Source organism: Pelodiscus sinensis, chromosome 28, assembly GCF_049634645.1.
Source record: "Pelodiscus sinensis isolate JC-2024 chromosome 28, ASM4963464v1, whole genome shotgun sequence".
NCBI classification, from domain to species: Eukaryota; Metazoa; Chordata; order Testudines; family Trionychidae; genus Pelodiscus; species Pelodiscus sinensis.
Genome location: NC_134738.1, coordinates 13173240 through 13196785, shown reverse-complemented (window position 1 = coordinate 13196785; position 23546 = coordinate 13173240). Strand labels below are relative to the sequence as shown.

General features: G+C 47.9%; 1 long non-coding RNA gene across 1 annotated transcript in view; it reads right to left on the bottom strand.

Moving 5' to 3' along the window:
- Positions 1–14077: 14077 nt before the first annotated feature.
- LOC142820954 (uncharacterized) overlaps positions 14078–23546 on the bottom strand; it is a 52179-nt gene continuing 42710 nt past the window's right edge. Inside the window, exon 3 of the long non-coding RNA XR_012897984.1 lies at positions 14078–15439. This is a non-coding gene — a long non-coding RNA (uncharacterized LOC142820954). The remainder of the gene's footprint in view (positions 15440–23546) is intronic.

Genomic DNA, 23546 nt, shown 5'->3' with positions numbered 1-23546 from the left:
CAAGACTCCTTCCTAGACAGTCGCTTGTTCCTTCCGATGGAGATGTCTTCCAGCATGTTGCCATCGGTCCCATCAGGTGATGCTCTTGGGAATCCCTCCCTATGGTGGGCAGCAGAAGCAACAAACTTGTGATTCCACAATTGTGCCAGGGGCTGATCAGGCAGAGCAGTATTTCCATGTCCGCCCATCTCTCAATAGAGTCTAAGTCTTTAAAGCTAAAAATAAGCCACTGTGTTTTTCGTGCAGTAGACAATCCCAGTGACTGACAAGGCAATATTAGCTACAGTAAATTAGCTTTGGTAACAGAGGGAAGCAAACACACGAGCAGCCTCTGAAGGCTCCGCTGCAGCTCGCTGATGACATGAAATCAAGTTGGAACTTAGTTTCCTTCTGCCCCGTATTCTTGCAGAAGCTTTGGGTCGGCTCAGGCAGCTGCAGGCACCTGTGGTGTTCAAACGGCTCCAATCCAAGGCATTGTTCAGTGTGGAAATGTATACTACAATCAATTTAGTAACGTCCGAAGAAAAGGAAATAAGCGCTGGAAGAGCAATTCAGTGTCTCTTTTCCCAACAATAGGTGGGTGTTGGTTCATTCTAAGCCATTACAATGCATGCCAATCAAAGGAAAGACCCGCAAAAGGCTATAATGAGGCACATTAACTTTAGTTCAGTCTAGTCTTCATTAACCAGCTCGTTGACAGCTCAGAAGTGTACCTGCCATAGGGGCTTAGGGAGATTAAGTGCCGATCTGTTAGAAGGCATCCGTTCCAATCAACGTGAAGCTGCAATGCAAGGAGATGTGGTGGTCTTTTACTGCAACTGGCTATACGGGGCTCAGGAGGAGGATCATAAAGGAAATGGTGCAGCAGAGGATCTTGGTACATTGGCCCAGACATGAGGGATGCAGAACTGGGTTATCAGGGATTACTCTAAGTCAGCTTTAAGGTGCAACAGCAGAGCTCGAGAACCAGAACATTGCATAATGGGTTGGCTAAGTGGGGGCATTGGTAGCCATGCAGCTCTGTTTGAAACAGCTTACGAACCCCGGAGCCAAGACTCATCTATTTCATACTGAATGGTAAGTGCCAAACATAAGCTAAGGGGGCTGTGTACATGTGTCAAAACGTTTGACTGCAATGAAAGCAGTGTCAAGAACATAAGTCAGCATTCATTAACCTTCTCACCTCCACAATTCAGCTAAAGCACGGACGGATTCATCAGACTGAGGTAATCCTCAAGAAATGGCAAGAGGCCTGTCTTACCCCTTTAAAAAAGACACTACTTTATAGTCTAGGGCACAAAATATAAACTTAGCGTAAAAAAAAAACCCACAAATTAAAATCTAACCAAACCTAAACAGATCAAAGAGTTTTGTATTCAATTGAAATAGAATAAGAGGGGTTTTTTTCCTGCTTAATTTGTTTTAATTTAAAGATTTCTCTCTGATGTGGGAAATGCAAACAAATCCCAATCAAGGACTGCACAGTATGACTATGTCTACACAGCAACATTATTTTGAAATAACACGACTACACAGCCGGCAGTTATTTCGACATAATGTCAAAATACTGTCAAGCTGGAGGACTTCTTACTCAGACTCCTGTGATACTCATTGTATGAAGAGTAAGGGGAGTCAGAGGAAAAGTCCTCAATTTCAAAATAAGTGGTAAGTAGACAGCACCAAAAGTGGAAATAAGCTATTTCAAAATTTGCTACGTAATTGACGTAGCTTAATTTGCGTAACCTAATTTGAGTTAAACCCTGCTGTGTAGACACACCCTATATGTGCAGCGCCTACTGCATGAGGTCCTGAATTTGGTTGGTCTTTAAGGCGTATAGTAATATACATAAACATAATAAATACAATAATCCAGCCAAATTGAGAGATATAGCTGTGGTCTCCCTAGTCATGGATGAGAACAAAGCATAATCCGTGCCCCAAAGATCTCACAATCTGCTCTTATCTGGAGGGCTGTGCTATTTGTAAATATCAGGGCAATCACCAGATATTTGTGAAAATGTTTATAAATCACAACAGTTTCAGAATTCAGGAAGAATTCTTTGTCTGGACATTCATAGTAAATATAGGATGGGGCACAGGGCCGTGTTTTGGAAATTGTTGGTATCTAATAGGAAATAAGCTAGACAAAGACTTGACAACAGAGAGGTTTTAGGAGTTCTACCAGCCAGCCAGAGGGTATGTCTAGACTGCAAGGCTATTTTGGGATACCAGAGGTATCCCAAAATAGCTACCCCGTATCCAAGGAACTTGTCCACTATTTCGAAATAAAATCGAAATAACATACGCAATTAGCGCAAATTGCGTATCTTATTTCGATTTTATAGTGCAGCTTAGATGTACCCTTAGAATCCAGTTTAATTTCTCATGTACAACTGGGGTAAACAAAAGCCTTTCATAGAAACCTGAAACTCCTTGCTTCCTTGAGAATGCTACCCACTTTGTTATTCATTCTTCATTTGTCCTTCCATTTTAAAACATTCAGTCAGGAAACAGAAACAATTCTATGTGACTCAAAGTGACAAATCACACCCCACAAAGAGCAAACATCGAAAAGCTGCTGTAAAATTTGCTCGAAGAAAGAATGTTGTGATTGAAAGTGCAAGCACATACGGAAAAGCACCAGTGTTCCTACTCTTGCAATTGCATCATGCATCTTCCAATAATTGCTGGTTTTTTCTTAAATCCACAATTGCTGGAGAGACGTAATTGTGATTGTGTAAGAATCTCAGCTATTTTGTTTGTTGTTTGTTTGCTTTAAAGTAAGTTCTTATTTCTTCTAGCCCTCCTTGTTGGGGAGAAAAGAGACCTGAGTCTACCCAAAAGGCTCAGGAACCAAAAATCAAATAAAAAAGAACCTATAGTTAAAAAAAATCAATTTTAATCACTTATGAATTTTAAGCTAATGTCATGATTTTGGGGGATCTGACTCATTAATTGAGTATGCATGAGGTTGATAATCTGGATCTAAAAGCAGAGGTCCCATTAAAAGTCAATAGCATTTATGTTCCTAAATCCCTGAGGTACATCTGAACGGCTTTGTGACAGCTGATATTGTAGTTAACCCTAGAGAATGTACCTGGGGATCTCGAAAGCTGAAAGCATAACCTTGAGCTAAATAGACAGGCTACCTCACTAGGCTGAAACACACCCTCGCTTCTAGAATTCAGATACGGAATGAGCGGAGTAAGGTCTCCTAACCAGTAAGCCACATCTTCACGTGGGTTTGTATCGCCCCACCACATGGCCCTGTTTAGGGGCTCTGAATTTTACTGAGCTACAAATGCTGACTAGTAATGATTATCAGTAATGAATGTACAGTATGACTCCAATGACTCCAGAATGATTACTGTAATGAATGTACAGTAAAACTCCAATAGTCCAGCATCCAATTGTACGGCACTTCCGATAGTCCAGCATCAAAATGGCAAGAGCCTAGTGAATGAGCTTCAGCAAAAAATGAGTCACAAGGCAGCAGCAGCAGCAGCTGAACCAAGCGAAAAGGGTAAAATGGGTTAAAAAACCAAAAACATTACAGTATCCTGTATATAGTATGTACAATAAAAAGGGCTGAAAACACCGGATATACAATATATACTGTATACAGTGTATGTGTATATAACCAGTTTATAGTACCTCCTGATAGTCCGGCATATCCGATAATCCGGCACCACCTAGATCCCAAAGATTCCGGATTATCGGAAGTCTACTGTATTGGCAAAAATCCGGATTGGTTTGTGGACAAACAGCAGAAAAAATCCAAAAGGGACGAAATGAGCAACAAATATTATTCTCTGTTCTTCCTGGGGCACAGCACAACTACGACATCGGCTTGCTCAAAGCGTAGTGTGGCCAATTATGTTTTTGGGAAGGAGCCCAGGGTGAAGGAACCCGCTGATGAGGGGGCCTGCCTGTACCACATAGCATATCCGCGTATCTTTGCACAAGCCAAAACCTGTGATGATTTACGGAAGGAGCAACAAGAGACGCCGCAAACCTTACGGCAAAGGCAGGTAACAGGCAATCATAAAAGCTGAGTGCCCTTGAAAACCTTGAAGGGATGTATCTGTGGTAAGATGGGATATTCTTTAGTGGAAGACTTAGTATAGCTTCTTTCATTCATCACCCACGCACTGTACCAGCTCGTACACCAGACAGAGCTCTGTGCTCCAGGGGGAATTTCAATATTTTATTTTTCCCATGCTCATATTAGCTTGATTCTGCTTACAAGATGAGCCAAAGGCACTCCATCAGCAGCAAGGGATGGAATGCACACAATATCGGATAGGCTCGGGATTCTATATTCCCATCGCTCATGTTACCAGCTAGAGCCTGCAGGAATTCTAGTTACTAAGCTAGACCCTGACGGGGTGTAAAGTGGCGAAGCCCCCTTGAATTCAACACACCGATGCCAATGTACACCTGCCGCGTAGCTGGCTCAGTGTCTGCACTTTGTGGCATCTGAAGGAAGAATGAAAGATTCCAATCCACTTGTTGGAGTTTGTGCTACCGGCATCATACAATAACAAGAACATAAGAACGGCCAGATTGGGTCAGACCAAAGGTCCATCTAGTCCAGTGTCCTGTCTGCCAATGCCAGGTGCCCCAGAGGGAGGGAACAGAACAGGGAATCCTCAAGTGATCCCTCTCCTGTCACCCATTTCCAGCCTCTGACAAACAGTGGCTAGGGACACCATTCCTACCTATCCTTGCTAATAAGTATTGATGGACCTAACCTCCATGAATGTATCTAATTCTTTTTTGAACCCTGTTAAAGTCCTGGTTTTCACAACATCCTCTGGCAAGGAGTTCCACTGGTTGTTGGTGCATTGTGCAAAGAAATACTTCCTTTTGTTTGGAAGCCCAGTTCACTTCCGAGTGTAGATACGGGCAGTTACTTCATGCTAGTCAATGTCTAAAATGGCGACCGGCCGGTAACATGCAAATCAAGCGCGGGATATTTAAATTCCGGGCTTGATTTGCAATTCCGGTTGCCCTCATTAGCCTCCTTAGATTTAGCTAGGGGGCTAGTGTATACGTACCCTCTGTCTCTAAGGGTATGTCTACACTAGCTCCTTAGTTCGAGCTACGTAGGGTAATTAGGGCAAGCGGAGCTGCAAATGAAGCCTGGGATTTAAATATCCCAGGCTTCATTTGCATGTTCCTGGGTGCCACCATTTTTAAATCCCCCTTAGTCCGAACTCTGTGCCCGCGGCTACACGCAGCATGGAATAGGTAGTTCAAATTAGAGATCCTAATTCAAACTGCCGTTACTCCTCGTGGAATGCCTGGAAGGCACACAAAGAGATTTTTCAAGGTATTTAGGTGCTGTCGTGAGCTGTGTGCTCCTCACAGCCATTGGGTACACTGGTAACCAGTTCCTGCCTCAGTTTCCCCCTTCAATGGGCTTCTTCAATACCTCACAAAGCCTTTTTGTCTATTCACACCCCCTCTCAAACTGTCCAGCCTGCAAACTAAAGATTTCAAAACCCCCTTCGCATTCCTAATGATTGGTCACTCCCAAGTTCCTGCTCTTACCACTGCAGCCCAATCATTCCCAGCAAATCTCATCCCCCCCCCCCCCCCCCCCACCACACACACATACACACACTTACATCTCCTGGGGGAGGAGAGCTGTTCTGCTTTCCTTTATAGTGGAATCAGCTGATCCCTGCTCAGGTGTGCCCCCTTTGCAATGGGGGGTGGTTGGTCCCAGGCCTCGAGCTCTTAGGCTATGTCTACACTGGCACGATCTTGCGCCAGGGCTGTGCAAATGAGGCTAAGCATGGAATATCGCCAAGCCTCATTTGCATATCTAATGAGACGCCATTTTGCGGGAGAGGCTCTTGTGCCAGAAGGAACTATCTACACTGCCCCTTCTTGCGCAAGAAAAACCCTCTTGAGCAATGCCGTTACGCTGATTATTTTCAGGCATAACGGCATTGCACAAGAGGGTTTTTCTTGCGCAAGAAGGGGCGGTGTAGACAGCTCCTTCTTGCACAAGAATCTCTTCCGCAAAAATGGTGGCTCGTTAGATATGCAAATGAGGCTCGGCGATATTCCATGCTTAGCCTCATTTGCATAGTTCTGGTGCAAGATCGCGCTGGTATAGACATAGCTTTACAGTGGCAAACCATTCCCCTTGGTTCCAATAAGAGCTGAGAGCCAAAATTCCAAAAAAGCCGGCCCAAGGTGCCTAAACCACAATTCCTCTTCTGCTTCTACTTTCCTTCCCTTAGGATAACAACTGATTTTTGGCCTGAACCAGCGACAAATTACTACCCCTTCCTAGCACAGGCTCCGGGTTGCAGGATTGGTAGCACCAAGTTCTCTACACCTCACTGCCCTGCCCTGCACCCAGAAGACAAAAACGTCTCTTACTTCTACATGTCTGGGGATCTAAGGGAGGAGGGACATTGGAAAAAACTTCCTACCTGTCAGGGTGGTTACACACTGGAATAAATTGCCCAGGGAGATTGTGGAATCTCCATCACTGGAGATATTTAAGAGCACTCTGGATAGACCTCTCTCAGGGATGGTCTAGATGGTGCTTGGTCCTGCTGTGAAGGCAAGGGACTGGATTCAATGACCTCTTGTGGGCCCTTCCAGTTCTAGCGCTCTATGATTCTATGTCCAGAGAGGTTCTTACTTCCTTCAGCGAATGGGTCGTTCTACAGCACTAGCCCTAGAGCGCGAGAGCAGATGAAAAGGTGCTTTGCGCTCAAGTGAGAACGTTCTCCTGAGAATCTGACCCTTCTGGCTCTGGCAGTGTCAGATCCCCAGCCTGGAGGCAGCCTCCGCACCCACAGGCTCATACCAGACACACGGTTGAAAATAAAAAGTCACAAAAGGGGCTGCGGGGGGAGAGAGATTCCCTGAGAATCACACAAACAAGTCAGAGCCGCGCACATTTATCTAACCTGCTCTTCAATATCTCCACAGATGGAGATTCCACAACCTCCCTGGGCAATTTATTCCAGTGTTTCACCACCCTGACAGGCAGGAAGTTTTTCCTAATGTCCAACTTAAACCTCCCTTGCTGCAGTTTAAGCCCCTTGCTTCTTGTTCTATCCTCAGAGGCCAAGATGAACAAGTTTTCTCCCTCCTCCTCATGACACCCTTTTAGATACCTGAAAATTGCTATCATGTTCCGCCTCAGTCTTCTCTTTTCTAAACTAAACAAACCCAGTTCTTTCAGCCTTCCCTCATAGCTCATGTTCTCTAGACCTTTCATCATTCTTGTTGCTCTTCTCTGGACCCTCTCCAATTTCTCCACATCTTTCTTGCAGTGCAGTGCCCAGAACTGGACCCAAGACTCCAACTGAGGCCTAACCAGTGCAGAGTAGAGCGGAAGAACGACTCCTCGTGTCTTGCTCACAACACACCTGTGAATGCATGGTGTGTCCCTGCCGCATTACAGACCAGCAAAACGGGGTGAAATTGGGATTTATCACACTCGCCACACAAGCTTGATGCCAGTTCTCCTGACGTCCAGCCCAGCGCTCTGCCCCCAACTCATCCTTTTTAATCACTAGGTGAATGGCCACTTTTCCTTCTTATTCAACCACAGACTTACTGGGTTTAATTAGCACCAGGGGCTAATTGCCCCAGTACCATTGGTATTTACCTGTCCGGTGCAATGACATCTGGTCAGTACCTTGTCTGGTACAGTGATAGGTACACAATGGGGCCAACAGCCACCGCGGGCTTAGGAGTAAGGAGTGGGGGCCCAACTCTGTACCTCTGGAAGGGGCGGAGCCTTGGGCGGAAGGGGCGGGGCTGAGGGCAGTCAGCTGTTAGTGCCATGTGGAGCATGACACTGGGCACAGCTCTCAGAGCAAAAGAGTGGCCGGGCCCTTGTACAATTGCCCCCTTGCTCCTTCCCCACCAGTCGACGACCCTGTAGTACTTGGAGGTTTCTCTAGATGCCCATGAACACTTTGTTGCACTCGATGAGAGTAAAGTTTTAAGGTGTGTTGGGTGAAGGGGCTAGCACTAGGGGGCCGGGGCCTTTCCCAGTTCGGATTCCCTGTCCTTGGGATAAAGGCTGCTCCTGCCTGATGGCGACGTGGCAGCTTATCTGAAATCCGTGTTGTTAGAGAAGAACAGGTGCCCTAGAGAAAGATGGAGTCAACCGGCTTCTATCTTGCAGACACTCGTTCCGCCTTGGTCTCAGTGAGCAACAGATTAGCCATAGATACACCTTCTTATCTTAGCATGTAAATACACTTCCCTATTGCGTCAGCCTTTCAGCCCTAATTTAGTCAGGAGAATGTCCCTAGAATGCATCATCAGAAGCATATGGTGAATCGAATTAGCCCCGCCCCTGTGTACAGCTGTTTAGCTGAAGCAAGCAGTTTTGCATTACACACGTCTTGAATCAGCAACTTACAAGGGGGCGAAGGAGGACCCATGCCCTGTCTGTGTTTCAGAGCAGGCGGGAAGGAGGGAAGGGAGGAAGAGAACATACAGGGACAGACAAAGAGTCTTCATGAGATGTTCCACCCTTGGTGCAGCTACGCACTTATCTACCCCGAGCAAGCAGGGAAGGAGGAAAACATCTATAAAGCCATCGGGGATGGTGGCCTTCGCTTTTTTTTTTTTTTTTTTTAAATGGCAGTCTAGACACGGATCTGTCGAAAATAAACCCTTTTTCGACAGATCCTATATTCCTCAAAAAATGAGGTTTACAGGATATGTCGAAAAAAGGTTTATTTTCGACAGAGTCGCATCTAGACTGCCGGGTGGGTTTTTTTTCGAAAAAGCTCTGTTTTGAAAAAAGTGGCATCCATGTTTATGCTAATGAAGCGTGGGATATTAAAATCCCTGCTTCGTTAGCAATTTTGACGTGACTAATCTACATCTCTCTGTCGACAGAGAAGTATAGTCTAGACGTAGCCAGAGTGTTTGTACAATGCACAAAACAACAGGGTTCCTCTCTCAGTTGAGGTCTCTGGGTATTAATATAACACAAATAAGGCCCAATGGATAATTGTGGCTCGCTCTGGCTTGAGTCACATTAGGGAGAGTAGCTTAAATGATGTCTGTGGCCAAGCAAAGGCTTCTAGTCTCCAGGGCTTTTCAAAAGGGGCTCCTTTCAGGCATACGCCACTCACTTAGAGGGAAGGGAAAGAAGCAGAAAGCCGAGCCATTTCCCAGAGCCTGTGGACAAACTGCTGAGGCTGGCCAGCTTGCTCATGCCAAACAAACCTTTCTTTGTGTGCCTTGAAAGCATTAGCCAGACTGTGCGGCTAAGGGGGCCAGAAATAGCACTCGCTTTCCCAATGTAATTGCCTGTATTCCATCGGGGGTGGGGAGGTGGAGTGTGAGTTTTCTCATTTGCAGAAGTCACAATCTGAAGAGCTTTAAAAGGTACTTTTCTTTTTTTTTCTTCTTTTTTTTTTCTGAAGTTGCAAGAAGTGCTGAGAGCGCTTTTCTTTCCCCTCCGCCAGTAAACCCGACTTTTTTTATTGTTATCTTAGGTGCATGGTCACGGTGTTAAAGAAGAGAAGGTAACAAAAGCTCAGCAGAGTAAACCCCCTGCACGTATGAGAATAAGAAAAATAGAAAGGTGTTAGCATTGGATAAAGCCCTCGATCGCACCGGAAAAGTGGGGGAAGCGGCAGAAACAGAGACAGATTTTCAAATAGCGCAGAGTGAGAAGAAAATAAAATTGCAGGCGCTTTCCTTGGTACCGGTGCTAATTGCTGCTCCAGTTATTCCACCTGGCCTCAGAGTATTTGCATCATGGAAGGCTTGTGGATAAGACCCTAGAATAACTGCAGGAAGAGCTAGGGTCAGTTTTACCACACACTCCCTGCCTGATCTTAGGGAAGTCACCGAATGTCTCTGAGCCTCAGTTCTCCATAGAACATCTGGCAATATCGATTTTGTCTCTTGAAGCTGCATTGTACAGACGGGGATACTGATTCTGTCTCTTGAAGCTGCAAGAATTGGAGACAAAGGCTATTTCTTAGTCTGCATATGTACAGCTCCTACACAATGGATTCCTGATCTTCATCGGGGCTAGCAGCTGCTACAGCGGTAAAAATAATAATCACTCATTACATTCTTTATATGTTTAAAAGCTTCAGAGGGGAAGCCGAATTAGCCTGTAACCGGAAAAACTTAAAAAACAACCAATAGTCCAGCAGCCCCTTAAAGACGAACAAAACATGGAGATAGTATCATGAGCTTTCGTGGGTACAACCCACTTCAGATGACAGGAGTATTAAAAGCCCAGTTCCTAAATAAATAGGGGATGAGGGAAAGAAGGGGGAGGATAGTGAATTAGAGTGTCCATGGATCTGGACTTTTAATGTTCCAGTCATCTGAAGAAGGGGGTTGTACCCACGAAAGCTCATGATCTCATAGAATCACAGAATACTAGGACTGGAAGGGACCTCGAGAGGTCATCGAGTCCAGCCCCTGCTCTCATGGCAGGACCAAATACTGTCTAGACCATCCCTGGTAGACATTTATCTAACCTGCTCTTAAATATCTCCAGAGATGGAGATTCCACAACCTCCCTGGGCAATTTATTCCAGTGTTTCACCACCCTGACAGTTAGGAACTTTTTCCTAATGTCCAACCTAAACCTCCCTTGCTGTGATTGAAGCCCATTGATTTCCAGGACACTAAGCCAGGATTTCCAGCCCGCCCTGACGTTTGGAGGGACCCAAGACTGAGCTTGGCTCCAGTTCTCCAGCTCTTACTTGCACCAGCTGGCAAAGTGTCCTAAAGGAAGTTAAACCAGCAGTTCTCAATGTGCGCCGCCTGCAGCCCAATTAGCACCCGGCCGTGACCCCGCTCAGCTGTGTGCGAAAGTCCAGCCAGCACACCAGGGTCCCAGCTGCCTGCCACAGGGGGGTTCAGGCTGCCCTGCTGCCCAGAGCGGTGGGGTCAGAGGTCTGGAGCTTTCTGGACGGGGATGCAGGATCTGAGACAGCCACCTGGTCTCACGAGCTCTGGGATGCTGGGGTAGCCATGCAGCAGAGGACCAGGGCGGGCGTGGTAGGGGGCTGGGTCAGGACAGACGGTCAGCCCCACGGTCTCCAGAGGCTGGAGCAGCCACATGGTGGGGGTCCCAGGCCAGCAGCTGGTTGTCTTCTGTGGGAGGGGTCCAAAGTTGGGTCTGGGTTGCTACTGCTCTGACCCCTGTGACCCAGTTGACACGTGGTGACTGCATAAGCGACTCAGCATGTGTGACACATTGACAACCTGTGTGTTACACACTCAGGCTGTGTCTACACTGGCACCTTTTTCCGGAAATGCTTAAAACGGAACAGTTTTCCGTTATAAGTGTTTCCGAAAAAAGAGCGTCTACATTGGCAGGATGCTTTTCCGGAAAAGCCCTTTTTCCGGAAAAGCGTCCATGGCCAATGTAGACGCACTTTTCCGGAAAAAAGCCCCGATCGTCATTTTCGCGATCGGGGCTTTTTTGCGGAAAAGACTACTGTGCTGTCTACACTGGCCCTTTTCCAGAACAGTTTTCCGGAAAAAGGACTTTTGCCAGAGCGGGAGCAGCATAGTTTTCCCAGAAAAGCAGCTGATTTCTTACAGTAAATTGTCAGTGCTTTTCCGGAAATTCAAGGGGCCAGTGTAGACAGCTCGCAGCTTATTCCGGAAAAGCGGCTGCTTTTCCGGAATAAGTGGCCCAGTGTAGACCCAGCCCCATACTTGGGAGGGTCGACTAGCATTAAGTTTAAGGCTTTGTCTACACTGGCAATTAACTGATAAAGCTTTTATCATTCACTATTGCTTAACACACACACACACACACACACACACACACACACACACACGTGTGAATGCCAAAAGCTGTGCACTTGTGTAAACAGTGCTTTGTCAGCAGGAGGGGGTGGAAGATTTTGGTTGACAAAAGTGTCAACACGCCCATGGCGCTAGAAGCCGTGTCGTGTAGACAGACCCCACGTCAGATTTCATGCCCCTCTGAGACAGGCCCTGCCAGGAGTTGCCGAAAAGGCTTTGTTGGACTCGGCCCTTGGATGAGTCAAGAGCTCCCTGGTACCATCCATCTTGCTGTGGGGTGTGAGTCGAGGATGACTGGACCCTATCCTAGTAAATCCACCCCCCATTCATCTCCTGGTGTCCCTTCAATGGAGAAACACAGACAGACAAGAGGGCTAGAAAGACAAATGGACTGACAGACAAGACGGACAGCTGAGTCCTGCAGGCTCTCCGTGTCGTACCTAAAGCACTCAGAACCTATTTGGATTAATTTCTTTCTTTCTGCGGCTGTGGCACATTATGTTCTATTTTTGTATTTATGTGAGTCTCTCTGGGGTCCGTCTGCCACTTCAGATAACGTGGTAACCGGCAGATAACAAAAGCAGCACCTGTACAGACAGACACGGGGTTGAGGGGGATCTCTACACAGTACGGACCAGAAATCAAAGATCCAAAAGAGAGCGAGAGATTGAGAGATTTAACCGGTTCAGTTTAGTGAACAGAGGATAAAATGGTGAAAAGTCGTGACACAGGATGGTGAAAGGAAACTGGACAGATAAGAACACTTGGCAGCGTTAGAACATTAGCAGATTTACCCTGCATTGCTCAGGTTCTTAGAGAAGGACTCAGAGCAGGGGGTGGGGATGAGGGGTTCAGGAGTCAGGATGGGGGGGGAGGAGGGGCTCTGAGCAGGGGGCTGGGTGTACGTGTGAGTGTGTGCAGAGGGCCGGGTGGGGAGGGTGGCCAAGATTCGGTTGCTTTCTCTTCTCCTTCCTTTCCCTGTCAGGGAGCGAGAGCAAAGTGCACAGCTATCTGCCCCCTGGGCTTCCCAGTGAAACGCAGCAAATTGGGCACTTTCCCCTCACTCCCTGATGAAGAAGAATAGCCGGCAACATCCCCATATGAATCAGGGGGAGGTTAAATTTCAGCCCCCCCAGTCTTCCCTAAAGAGTACCCGGGGACAGGAGGCTTAGGGATGGGGCAGTCCTGGACGGATGGCAGGGCGCCCCCTCTGGTCCCTTTCACCTGCCTGCTGATTCTGTCTCTTTTCTGTCTGGTTTTATGAGAAGCATCCCATTCCAGGCACATCCCCTTGTCCTGGCACAACCCAACCCTGGGCTTGTTTTACTTTGTGATAAGAGGACGCTGTATGCCAGATGTGGTGGTCCTAGCTCTTGCCATTTAGGAGGAGCACTGGAACAGACAGACAGACAGACAGACAAACTCTCTCAGATATCAAGTTGACTATTAACACATGTGCTCCTAAGGGATCCGACCACTGAAATCCATAGAAAAATTATAGCGGGCGGTGGTTCACACCCACAGCCTTCGATAACGATACTAACGCTCGGCACTTTTATAACACTGCTCATCTAGAGCACATTACAAAGGCAGATTCGTCTTCGATCTGATTGGGGAAAAACACCAGAAGGAGATTCCCACTAAAAATGTTGACTTTTTTTAAATTAAAAAAAAGAAAAGTTTTGGAGGTTTTTTTGCCACAGAATGCTGAAAATTTGTGGCTGAAAAATGCTAACACCTGCCATTTTTCCAGCTGTATGCTAAAACGTGGGTTTTGGTTTTCTGGTGACAAATAGAAAATGTAGAGGAAAGCTGGTATTCCCCACAAACATCTGCATTTAGTGGGAAACCCAGTTTTCCAAGGGGTGGGGGAAAAAAGTTGGAAATGAAATTTTCAACCAGCTCCAGTACTCATTATTAGCCCCATTTTGCAGACAGGGAAACAGAGGCACAGTCACTTGAATGCCCACCCTTTCAAAGGGCATGAAGGAAGATCCTTGCCATTTCCCCAACAGCTGGGCTCTGGAAATAAGCCTAATTAGCATCTGAAATTAGGCTTCCTCCACTCCAAAGCTCCCTGTCCTGCTTGGAACAGCCCTGGAGGAAGACTTCTGGAAACTCTGGCAGTGATTTATGGGTGTCACTCTGCCAACAATAGAGCAACAACATTCCAGTTGGCGTGTCATTACTGGCACGTCATTGGGAATTCAAGGTGCAGGGAGCGGTGATTATGCCATTAGCATGAAAACCCTGCAGCCAAATGAACGCGGAAGGTGCTCATTTATTATTGACTTATTTCAGCTGAGACCTACCAAATGCTCCAGAGACCGCTACGCATTTCAAATGTACAATATACAAATAAAAGGCAATGAACGACCTACCATAAGGAGCTCCCTATATAACGAGATATCTGATTAGCTATCCCTCTTCCGGTGGCGTTTGGTCACCTTATTGTCTGTCTTTAAAGAACAAATCACAATACTTCACATACCACCATCCACCGGCTGGCCCCACCTGCCCAGAAAAGCAAATGTGGGAGATTCTTAAATCTGTGCTCTGGCAGGCTAAGGAGAGGAGGCAAGTTCCAGAGTGAAAGACCCTTTAAATATATTAGTAGTCGTATGTACTCTAGGCATGGACCAGAGCCCAGTGGTGCTAGGCGCTGTACAAACTCACCAAAGAGATGGACTCCAAGGGGCTTAAAATGCTCTGACTTTAGCACCCTGCCATTTGAATCAGCAGCGTCTCTGCTGATCGCAAGGCACTGATATCACACAGAGAGAGAGGTGCCCGAGACAGAAACCACTCAGGGCTGTATAGACATTACACCTCGGTCCCTGCGGAGGAGGCTTTGGGATCACAGAAAGAGCAGATCTGGAGAGGCAGGAGACCTCTGTCCCTGGCAGGTTAGCTTTCAGTCGGAGGAGAAATCAGGGCCTTAAGTCTGAGTATACTCTTAACACAGCGTGTGGTTATTTTTACGCTGTCTGCACCAGCCTCATTTACACAAATATCCACTTTCTTTTGTTGTCCTTATCTATATACACCCCTGCCTCTGTCAAGTCCATTCCACTCATCTGAGAGTATGTCTAGACTACACGTCCCTGCGGACAGAGGCATGTAAAATAGGCTACCCGACATAGTCAATGAAGCAGGGATTTAAATATCCCTCCCTTCATTAAAATAAAAATGGCCACTGCATTTCACGAGGCGTGAGGGATCGTTCGACAACGGCTTTCCCTGTCGGCCGATCTGCGTCTTGACTGCTGTGTTTACAAGTCACCCAATGACGTCATTAACTGGGAGGTAGGAAGAAACCGTCACTAGAGCTTATTCCGTAATTGCGCCCGAGGGATTTCTGAGCTGCATCTTCTGAAACAGCTCTGCACTGCCCACAGCTGGAGAGGCAATACAGGATTATATGGACCCCTGGTTCAATCCTGCCGCTTCCTCAGGTCTGACAAGTTAAGCACAGTTGGTTGGGTCAATATTTGGACGAGCGATCGCACTGTAGGAAGTTTTGCCGATGAATGAAATCCTGTTCCAGAAGACCATACAGCGCTTGATGCCCGGGGAATACAAGAGTGCGCGTTGAGGGTCCCATCTGAAGATCACCACGAGCCAGAAGAGGTGGACGTCTTCCTTCTGCCTGGGAAGCAATCAGGAAGGGCTGTGAGTCAGCATGTATTTACTCAGTCTAGGGTGAATATATTTCCCCTTCACTATTCTTCTGTGCCCCTCTGGCTTGGTCCTGTCCCACGACGTGACCCCGACTACGACCACAATGCGTGTCTGCACTGCAGCTGGAGGCATGCCTCCTGGCACGGGTAGGGAAACTCGTGCTAGCTATGCCCTAAAAAGACCAGTCAGGGCATTGTGGCATGGACAGCAGCCTAGGTCAGCTGCCTGAGTCTAAACCCCTCTGAGCTCAGGTGCATTTCCAGAGCTGCGGATGAGGAGCCCAGGACTGGACCAGCAGAGAGGAGTGAAAGTCAGGACCGCGGTGGGTGTGAAGGGTCTCAGTGCTGACACAGCGGGGGACCTGTGGATGAAATGCACGTGTAACAGCAAGCAGCTTTCAAGCTGTGAACTGCAGGCCCCCAGAGCTCCATCGATTAGGTCTGAGGAGTTTGCAAAAGGTCTAAGGAGTTTGCGGTTACCAGAGCACAATGGTTTCAACCTTGGATCCGCACACCATGGCAGAGATTTCCAAAGGGAGCTGCACCTTCAGACAACAGAGTGTGGCAGACCTACGCCAGCAGCCTCACACACGCAGGTGGAAGGCAGGGATAGGGCACTGGATACGTGGTTTTCTCTTTCCGGAATAAAATTACTAGAGCCTGCCGCAATAGAAGGAAGGCTGAAAAACACCTGGAGCTAATGAACTAGATTGCTCCCTCAAGCAGGTCACTCAACCCCTGCAGCCAATGACAGCCGGTGGAGTTGCTTTAAAAGGCCTTCCCTAGGTAAGGAGAGGGGGAAGACAAAGAGTGATGGACCAGAAGGAGAAAGGGAGGTGAGAGCTGGTTAGCAGGTACCAGAGGGAGACATTTTGGAGGGGTTGTTTGAGGAAGTGGCCCAGGGAAAAAGCTGCCAAAAGTCGGAAGGAAAAACAACCTTGACTACTACTGCTACTTTAGGGTCCCTGGGCCAGAACTTGGACTAGTGGGCGGGCCTGGGTCTCCCTCGACCCTTCCCCCACGCCAACACAGAGCCTGTCCCACGAAAGGAGACCAAGACAATCAACCATGGACTAGCTGTGCTGAGTCTGGCTCGCTAAGCTGTGGCCCCTGCCTCCTGTAAAGAGAAAGGGGTTGTGTATAGGACCACAGCGAGTCTCTGAGGCTAATATTATCCACCAGCACTTTGCCACGATAGGTGAGGAGTCTGCAAGCGAAGAACGGTTGAAACTCGCTGGGTTAGCGCTATCCAGCGGGGAGGGATACGGCGTGCGATGAAGAGACCCATTGTGCCCATAGATGATGGATTTAAAGACAGCCTACGGGATCACATTGGCTCCTCCCGAATCACTACCCCGTGGGATATTACCAACATTCAATGAGCAGACTCCCAGGTATCGTCTCCTAGATGGTACCCGGAGCAGCCACAGGGGGACGGAAGGAAGGAAGGAATCTTTCTGCCCCCACCCCCGCACTGTACTATTGAAAGGAGACCGGGAGCTCATTCAGGAGAGCTGGGACAGAGTGAAATTAATGATGGGGAAGGCTGCAGTGATCCTCACCCCACATGATGGGCTGTAAATGAGAGAGGTGTCCCTGCCTCAGTTGAGTGAGGTTGGCAGCTCTCCTTCCCCCTCCTCCCCCTTCCTTGAATGAACCCATCTGCAACACTTCCAACGTGAATCCAAATAACAGCCGAGGTGGGGGAATCCATGGCAAACGAGTTCTGAGTCGCTAATCCCACCACCTGATGTCGGGGGGAGCTGGGATTTGGAGCTAATTAATTCAGCCACCTGCAATTCTCACGCCGATGTGCTGCCGGGTTCTTTCTTCCTGACGCACAGAAGATTGTTGTCTGCAGCCTGTGAAACAATGCGGACTCTGCTCTGCCTCCCCCGGCACAACTTCTCAATCGCCTCCCCCTCCTCCGTTGCTCTCGCTTCGCTTCCCCGGCGCACCCTCCCTCCTTTGCCGCCATCTCCATTTCCTCGAGGCCAATCCCAAAATGCATCTGGCGCCTGGGCGTCTGTTTGGCTTCACGGAAAGGGAGCCACCACATTCCCTTGGACGCCTTCTGCCTCGCGACTTCTCCGCGCCTGTTCCAGTTTCTTTGGCAGGTGCCCTCTGAGCAGGAGAGGTTTGGCACCGGCTGTACATCCTGGGCCAAGGCACTGAGTGATTGACTATTGCAAGTTCTAGGAGACTCAGGAGCTGCGTCCTGATTTCTTTCCCCTGGTGAGACAGCGGCAGGGGTGAGAGAACCAAACAGATCGTTCACTTGGAGCACGTGGAGATGACCTGGAAAAACTTAGTTCAGGGCAGAATGAAAGCTTGGGTTGGAACTTTGTCGGCGGCAAGCTTTTGAGGGCAGGGACCTTGTGGTCGGACTTGTCTGTAAAGCACCCGGCTCTCTTTTGCTCCTCTCTAAACAATAAATCATAGTAACTGTAGCTGGATTTGCCTCCTCCACTCACTATGGCTACGTCTAGACTGGCATGATTTTCCGCAAATGCTTTTAACGGAAAAGTTTTCTGTTAAAAGCATTTGTGGAAAAGAGCATCTAGATTGGCACGGACGCTTTTCCGCAAAAGCACTTTTTGCAGAAAAGCGTCTGTGGCCAATCTAGATGCATTTTTCCGCAAAAAAGCCCCTATTGCCATTTTCACGATCGGGGCTTTTTTGCGCAAAACAAATCTGAACTGTCTACACTGGCCCTTTTGCGCAAAAGCTTTGTACAAAAGGACTTTTGCCCGAACGGGAGCAGCATAGTATTTCCACAAGAAGCACTGATTTCAGACAGTAGGATGTCAGTGTTCTTGCGGAAATTCAAGCAGCCAGTGTAGACAGCTGGCAAGTTTTTCCCCAAAAGAAGCTGCTTTTGCGGAAAGACTTGCCAGTCTAGACACAGCCTATGGGGCTGAGTATTGTTACTGCTGGGGGGTGTCAAAGGTCTGGGACATCACTACCATGGTGATGTGTGTACAGCATGAGCAGGCACCGTCCTGATGGCTTTAAACGTGTTTTCTTCCTTTCCTGCTTGCTAGGTCTAGATAAATGTGTAGCTGCACCAAGGGTGTAAGTTCTAATGAAGACTCTTTGGGTGTGTCTAGTCTACAGGGTTTTTTCAAAAAAAAAAATCCCCTGCATCGAGACTGCAGCCACATTCTTTCGAAAGTAAATCGAAAGAACGCGACAGTTTCTTCAATCACGGGAAACCTCATTTTACGAGGAATAACACCTTTTTTCGAAAGTACTCTTTCTTTGCTATTGAATGCAAACTATGCTTTTTTGAAAGAGGGCGTCTAGACTCTCTTGAAAAAGCGGCTTGCTATTTCGAAAAATCTGCTTGTAGTCTAGATGCTCTTTTTTGAAAGAGGCTTTTTCGAAAGTATCTTTCGAAAAAGCATCTTTTGAAAGAGGCTTGTACTGTAGACGTACCCTTTGTCTATACTTGTATGTTCTCTTCCTCTCCTCCCTCCTTCCTGTCTGCCCTGAAACACAGCTAGGGACATAGGACTCCCGGCCCCCTTTGTAAGTTGCTGATTCAAGATGTTTGTAACGCAAAACTGCTTGCTTCAGTAAACAGCTGTACACAGGGGCGGGGCTAATTCTATGCTCCACATGGTTATGATGATGCATCACAGGGGTGCTCACACTACTAAATTAGGCCTGAAGGGGTGATAAACAAGTGTATTTACATGCTAATCTAAAAGGGGTACCTGTGGTTAATTTGAGGGTGTACCTATGGGGTTGGGGGGGTCCAAGGTGGAATAAATATCTGCCATAAAGAACCCTTCTACCCCATCCGCCTCTGGGGCATCTGTTCTTTTCTAACAGTTATTTTGGCAGTGCCAACTAAATTTGGGGGCCCTTTGCACTGTGCACAATAGTAAGAGAAAGCCCTGGCCCACACGAGTTCACAATTGGAACCCTAGCTCTACCATGAGCTTCACAGAGCCTGCTGCAGAAACCTAATGACTCCCTAGGGCTGGCGATGCAGGGATTGGCCCAGGCAGAGTTCAACATGGGAGGAAGACTCCTTTGGGATCAGATGTGAGGAGCAGATAACGGAAGGAGCAGCTGCGATAAAGGACTGCCTGCCTGCATGCAGAGGTGTGAGAAGCAGACGGGTAGCAGTATTCACAGCCCATCACCTAACGAGCTGGTTCTTGGGTTTCTGTCTCTGCTGCTCTCTTTGAATTTCAGAAGGACCCCAGCATCTCCACTGCGTTTCCCCTGGTTTGAGGAGGGAAGCAAAACGCGACTCTGTGCAAAACCATCCATTGACTCCGGGTTTTCTTGAAAACGGGCCAAGGTACGATGGAAAGTTTTGGGGCTGTTCATACAGCTCTTGATAACCCCAGGCGGAAATCCAGCAGCATCCCCCCGTTAACGATGCGTGATTCTCTGACAGCCTCTGGTGACTGGACCACACAGAGGTTGGTGAGTCTGCTTCAGCTCTGGCTAATAAAAAGGAATCAACTCAGGTTTGGGATCTAGCTCCTGCTTAGGGCTAGTCTACAGTATGCTGCCCCCCTTCCCTTGGCCATCTAAGATACTCAACTTCAACTACACACATAGCAATGTACTTAGGCCTATTTATCACAGTGCCTTGCATGCAGTAATGTCGGCAGCAGATGCTCTTCCATCGACTCCGGCTACTCTTCTCATCCTGGTGCAGCACTGGAGTCAATGGGAGAGCACTCGGAGGTTGATTTATCACATCTAAGCAGACATGATGTACCAACCACCGGTGGATGGGTCACTGCAGAAACAGTGAGGTGGAAACGAGCCCTCCTGCATGTCCCATTACAAAAGCAATTAAATTGAGAGACCACACTCCACAAAACCCGTAAACCCAAGCACATTTTGTTCAGTTTAGGACACTCTTGCAAATATTTCACTGTTTCTGTCAACACTAGACTTTTAGGTCGTTTTGACTCTAGGAAATGCTTCTTTTTTCCTTACTCGGTCAAGGAGTGAGATGTTACATTTGCCTGCCTCACAAAGGGTATGTCTACACTTGCACCCTCTTTGGAGAGAGGGATGCAAATGAAGACATTTGAAATTGAAAATGAAGCTGGGATTTAAATATCCTGTGCTTCATTTGCATAATCGCATTATGGTGCTATTTTGAAATAAAAACGCTGTGTAGATGTGGGTTATTTCGAAAGAAAACCCTTCTTCCGAAATGACCCTTATTCCTTATAAAACGAGGTTTAACAGTTATTTTGGAAGAAGGGTTTTCTTTTGAAATAACTGTATCTACACAGCGTTTTTATTTTGAAATAGCGCCATAATGCGATTATGCAAATGAAGCACGGGATATTTAAATCCCAGCTTCATTTACAATTTCGAATGTCTGCATTTGCATCCCTCTATCGAAAGAGGGTGCCAGTGTAGACATACCCAAAGTGATGTAACCAGAAATAGTGTACCTGACAGAGGCGACTGCTAGTCATTTTTCCAATAGGTAAAGATGGGAACTTTGCCAAAGTATTTTACCCGGGGTCTTGCTGGAACGGTAAGGATCTTGTGTTACTGCCGGTTTCCTGACAGAATTCCTTCTGTAGAAACTATTGTAAGGTCAACAGTTTTTTGGCTGGAGGTCAAGAGACACCAGTAACAAGGGCTACACACAGTCTAGAAGACCCCAATGGCTCAAGGACTGTTGCTGTTTGAAAGCGATAAAGTTATAACTATTTAGCGTGCTTGGAAATTAAATGAGAATGATCACATAATCTCATTAGCCTCTGACTACCCGTCCAGCATGGGAATACGACTCTTAATTGGTATTTTCTTATCAATGCACCCAAGCCAGCAGGGTTAGGGATAAGGCTCTTAATACCACCTGGATTTTTGGAAGATGCTTCTGATTTTATTGTGATCGGGAAATCCTGCCAGTGCAGAGATAAAGGGCACAGGGAGGGGGTTAATTATGAGAGGGACAAGAACTTGAGTTTGCAAAGTATTGGTGTGTATAAACAGTCACATCTGCACCGCTCTCTAGCTCACCCACAATAAATATACTATCTAGGCAAAGAAAGTCAAAAAATCAACAGCAAATGTATATAGGAAATTAAAATGCATCATTGTTTCTTGCTTGGGTAGGTTCCTGGGATGGGGGTGGGGGGTGAATTATACCACATTGCTTGAAATAATACCCCAGAAAACATGCCACAATATGGAATATCACATCCCACCCCCCTGCCACAAATTGCAGGAATGGCAGTAACTATACTATTTTTACTGGTTGCTTAAAGTTTAGTGAATGTTGGAGCAATTTGCTGAACGGGGATGTTTGACTGAATTGGGACTTGAATACACATGTGAGTGCCCACCCCGATTATCACCCGTCTCCCCGGCTTCTAAGGAAAGACACGTGAATTCTTACACTAATTTGCATCTCCTGTCACCAGTGAAGAGCGGCAGATAGAATACCCCATCAACCCAATCCCCAAACACCAGCTGCTCGCTTTGTCAGAGTGACCCGAGGCAAACAACAGCGTGTGGGCTGATGCGGTTTTCCACTGATGAAGCATAAACTCAGGACTTCTCGGAGGGCCTTCGCCGGCTGGCACGTTCTACTGCCTATGACTGACTCACGGCAGCTTTCTCCTGTCCTTCTTTGGTAGAGATTTGCCCCTTCCAGGGGAGGAAATGAGCAAAAAACATCTGTAACGATCGAATCGGCGATTCCAGCCGCCTGTGGAAGTGTTTCCTCTTCATTCCCTCCCTCTCAGTGCCAAGCTGCTGTCTTTGCTCTGTTCTAGAAGGACAGAACTCACCTGCCCTCTGAGCCTTCCTTGGGCAGGATTCCTTTCCCTTCCAGTTTTACTTCACTCATCCCCCCTCGCTGAACTTATCCCTTGGGAACTGGCTGGACAGGAGAGTGGCCCCAAGGACATGCCATGGGCACAGGTTTCAACCAGTGAGTCAGGAGCAGCTTCACTTGTTTTGAGACCTCACGTCTTGCATGTCCACACTGGATTGGAAGGGGGTGTAAAGTAGTCCCCCCTACAACACAAGCACAGGATAGACCTCCCTGGTCTGGCACCCTCGGGACTGGACTGGTTCCAGAGGAGAGATTTTGCCGGAGCTGGGGAGGTCATTTCCGGTCCCCCCATCTCTGCCATCAGCTCCCCCAGCGCTGGCCCACCTGCTGCCGGCCCCACTAACTCCACTAGGCAGCTGCACACTGGGGCTCCTGACGCCATGGGGCAACCACCGCTCCTGGGCCACTGAGCAGTTGCGCGCCAGGTCTCCCAGCCCCACGGCTGTGCCCTGGGAGGCCCCACCAGCAGCTTGCTGCAGGAAGCCCATTGCCCTGTCCTCCAGCAGGACTCTCTGGTCCCGCAACATCTGTGCAGCACGAAGGATATTGCCAGACCCAAGAATCCCGATGTCGAGAATTTCAACCTGTAATAACACAAGAGAGGAAGCGGCTTCTGGAGGAAGGCAAGTCCCTCTCCCGGGTGAGAGGAAGGACCGAGAGTGGGCCAAGATGGCCGCCGTATCCCGACTGCACCAAACAGCATGCTGGGGGCATGCTATGCACCTCGCCTAGGGCTGGAGGGAAACTGGGAAGCACCTTGTGACTCTCTGGGTCACAGTTGGCTTCTGGGATTGATCCTAGGGAAGTGGGGGGCAAACTGGGGTTCCACGAGACAGGTTGTTTGCCGTTGCCCATGCACCGAGGCGCCGCATTCTGCTGGTTTCTGTCCACGTCGGGTTTTTTCCTACCGATATTACTAACGTGACACGAGGGCGCATGAACGGAGTTGAGGGCTAATTGCACACGACATTATAAGAGCCCTGAGCTCCCTCGGCAGCCAATCCCAGCGCTGCTGCAGTTCCATCGGCACCTCCGGCGAATTCCAGGTACGCCAGCGCCGGGAGCAAAACGTGAGGAAACCGTCTTGGTCACGACAATCTTGCAGCCCGCTGAGATGAAGGAAGGCCACTTATGCAGCCCACTCACTAGCCCAATTGTCCCTCACTGTCCTAGAGCAAAGTCAACTAGGTATTGGCGCGTATACAAGGCTCATGACAAAAATCACAGGTTAGCCTTTTATG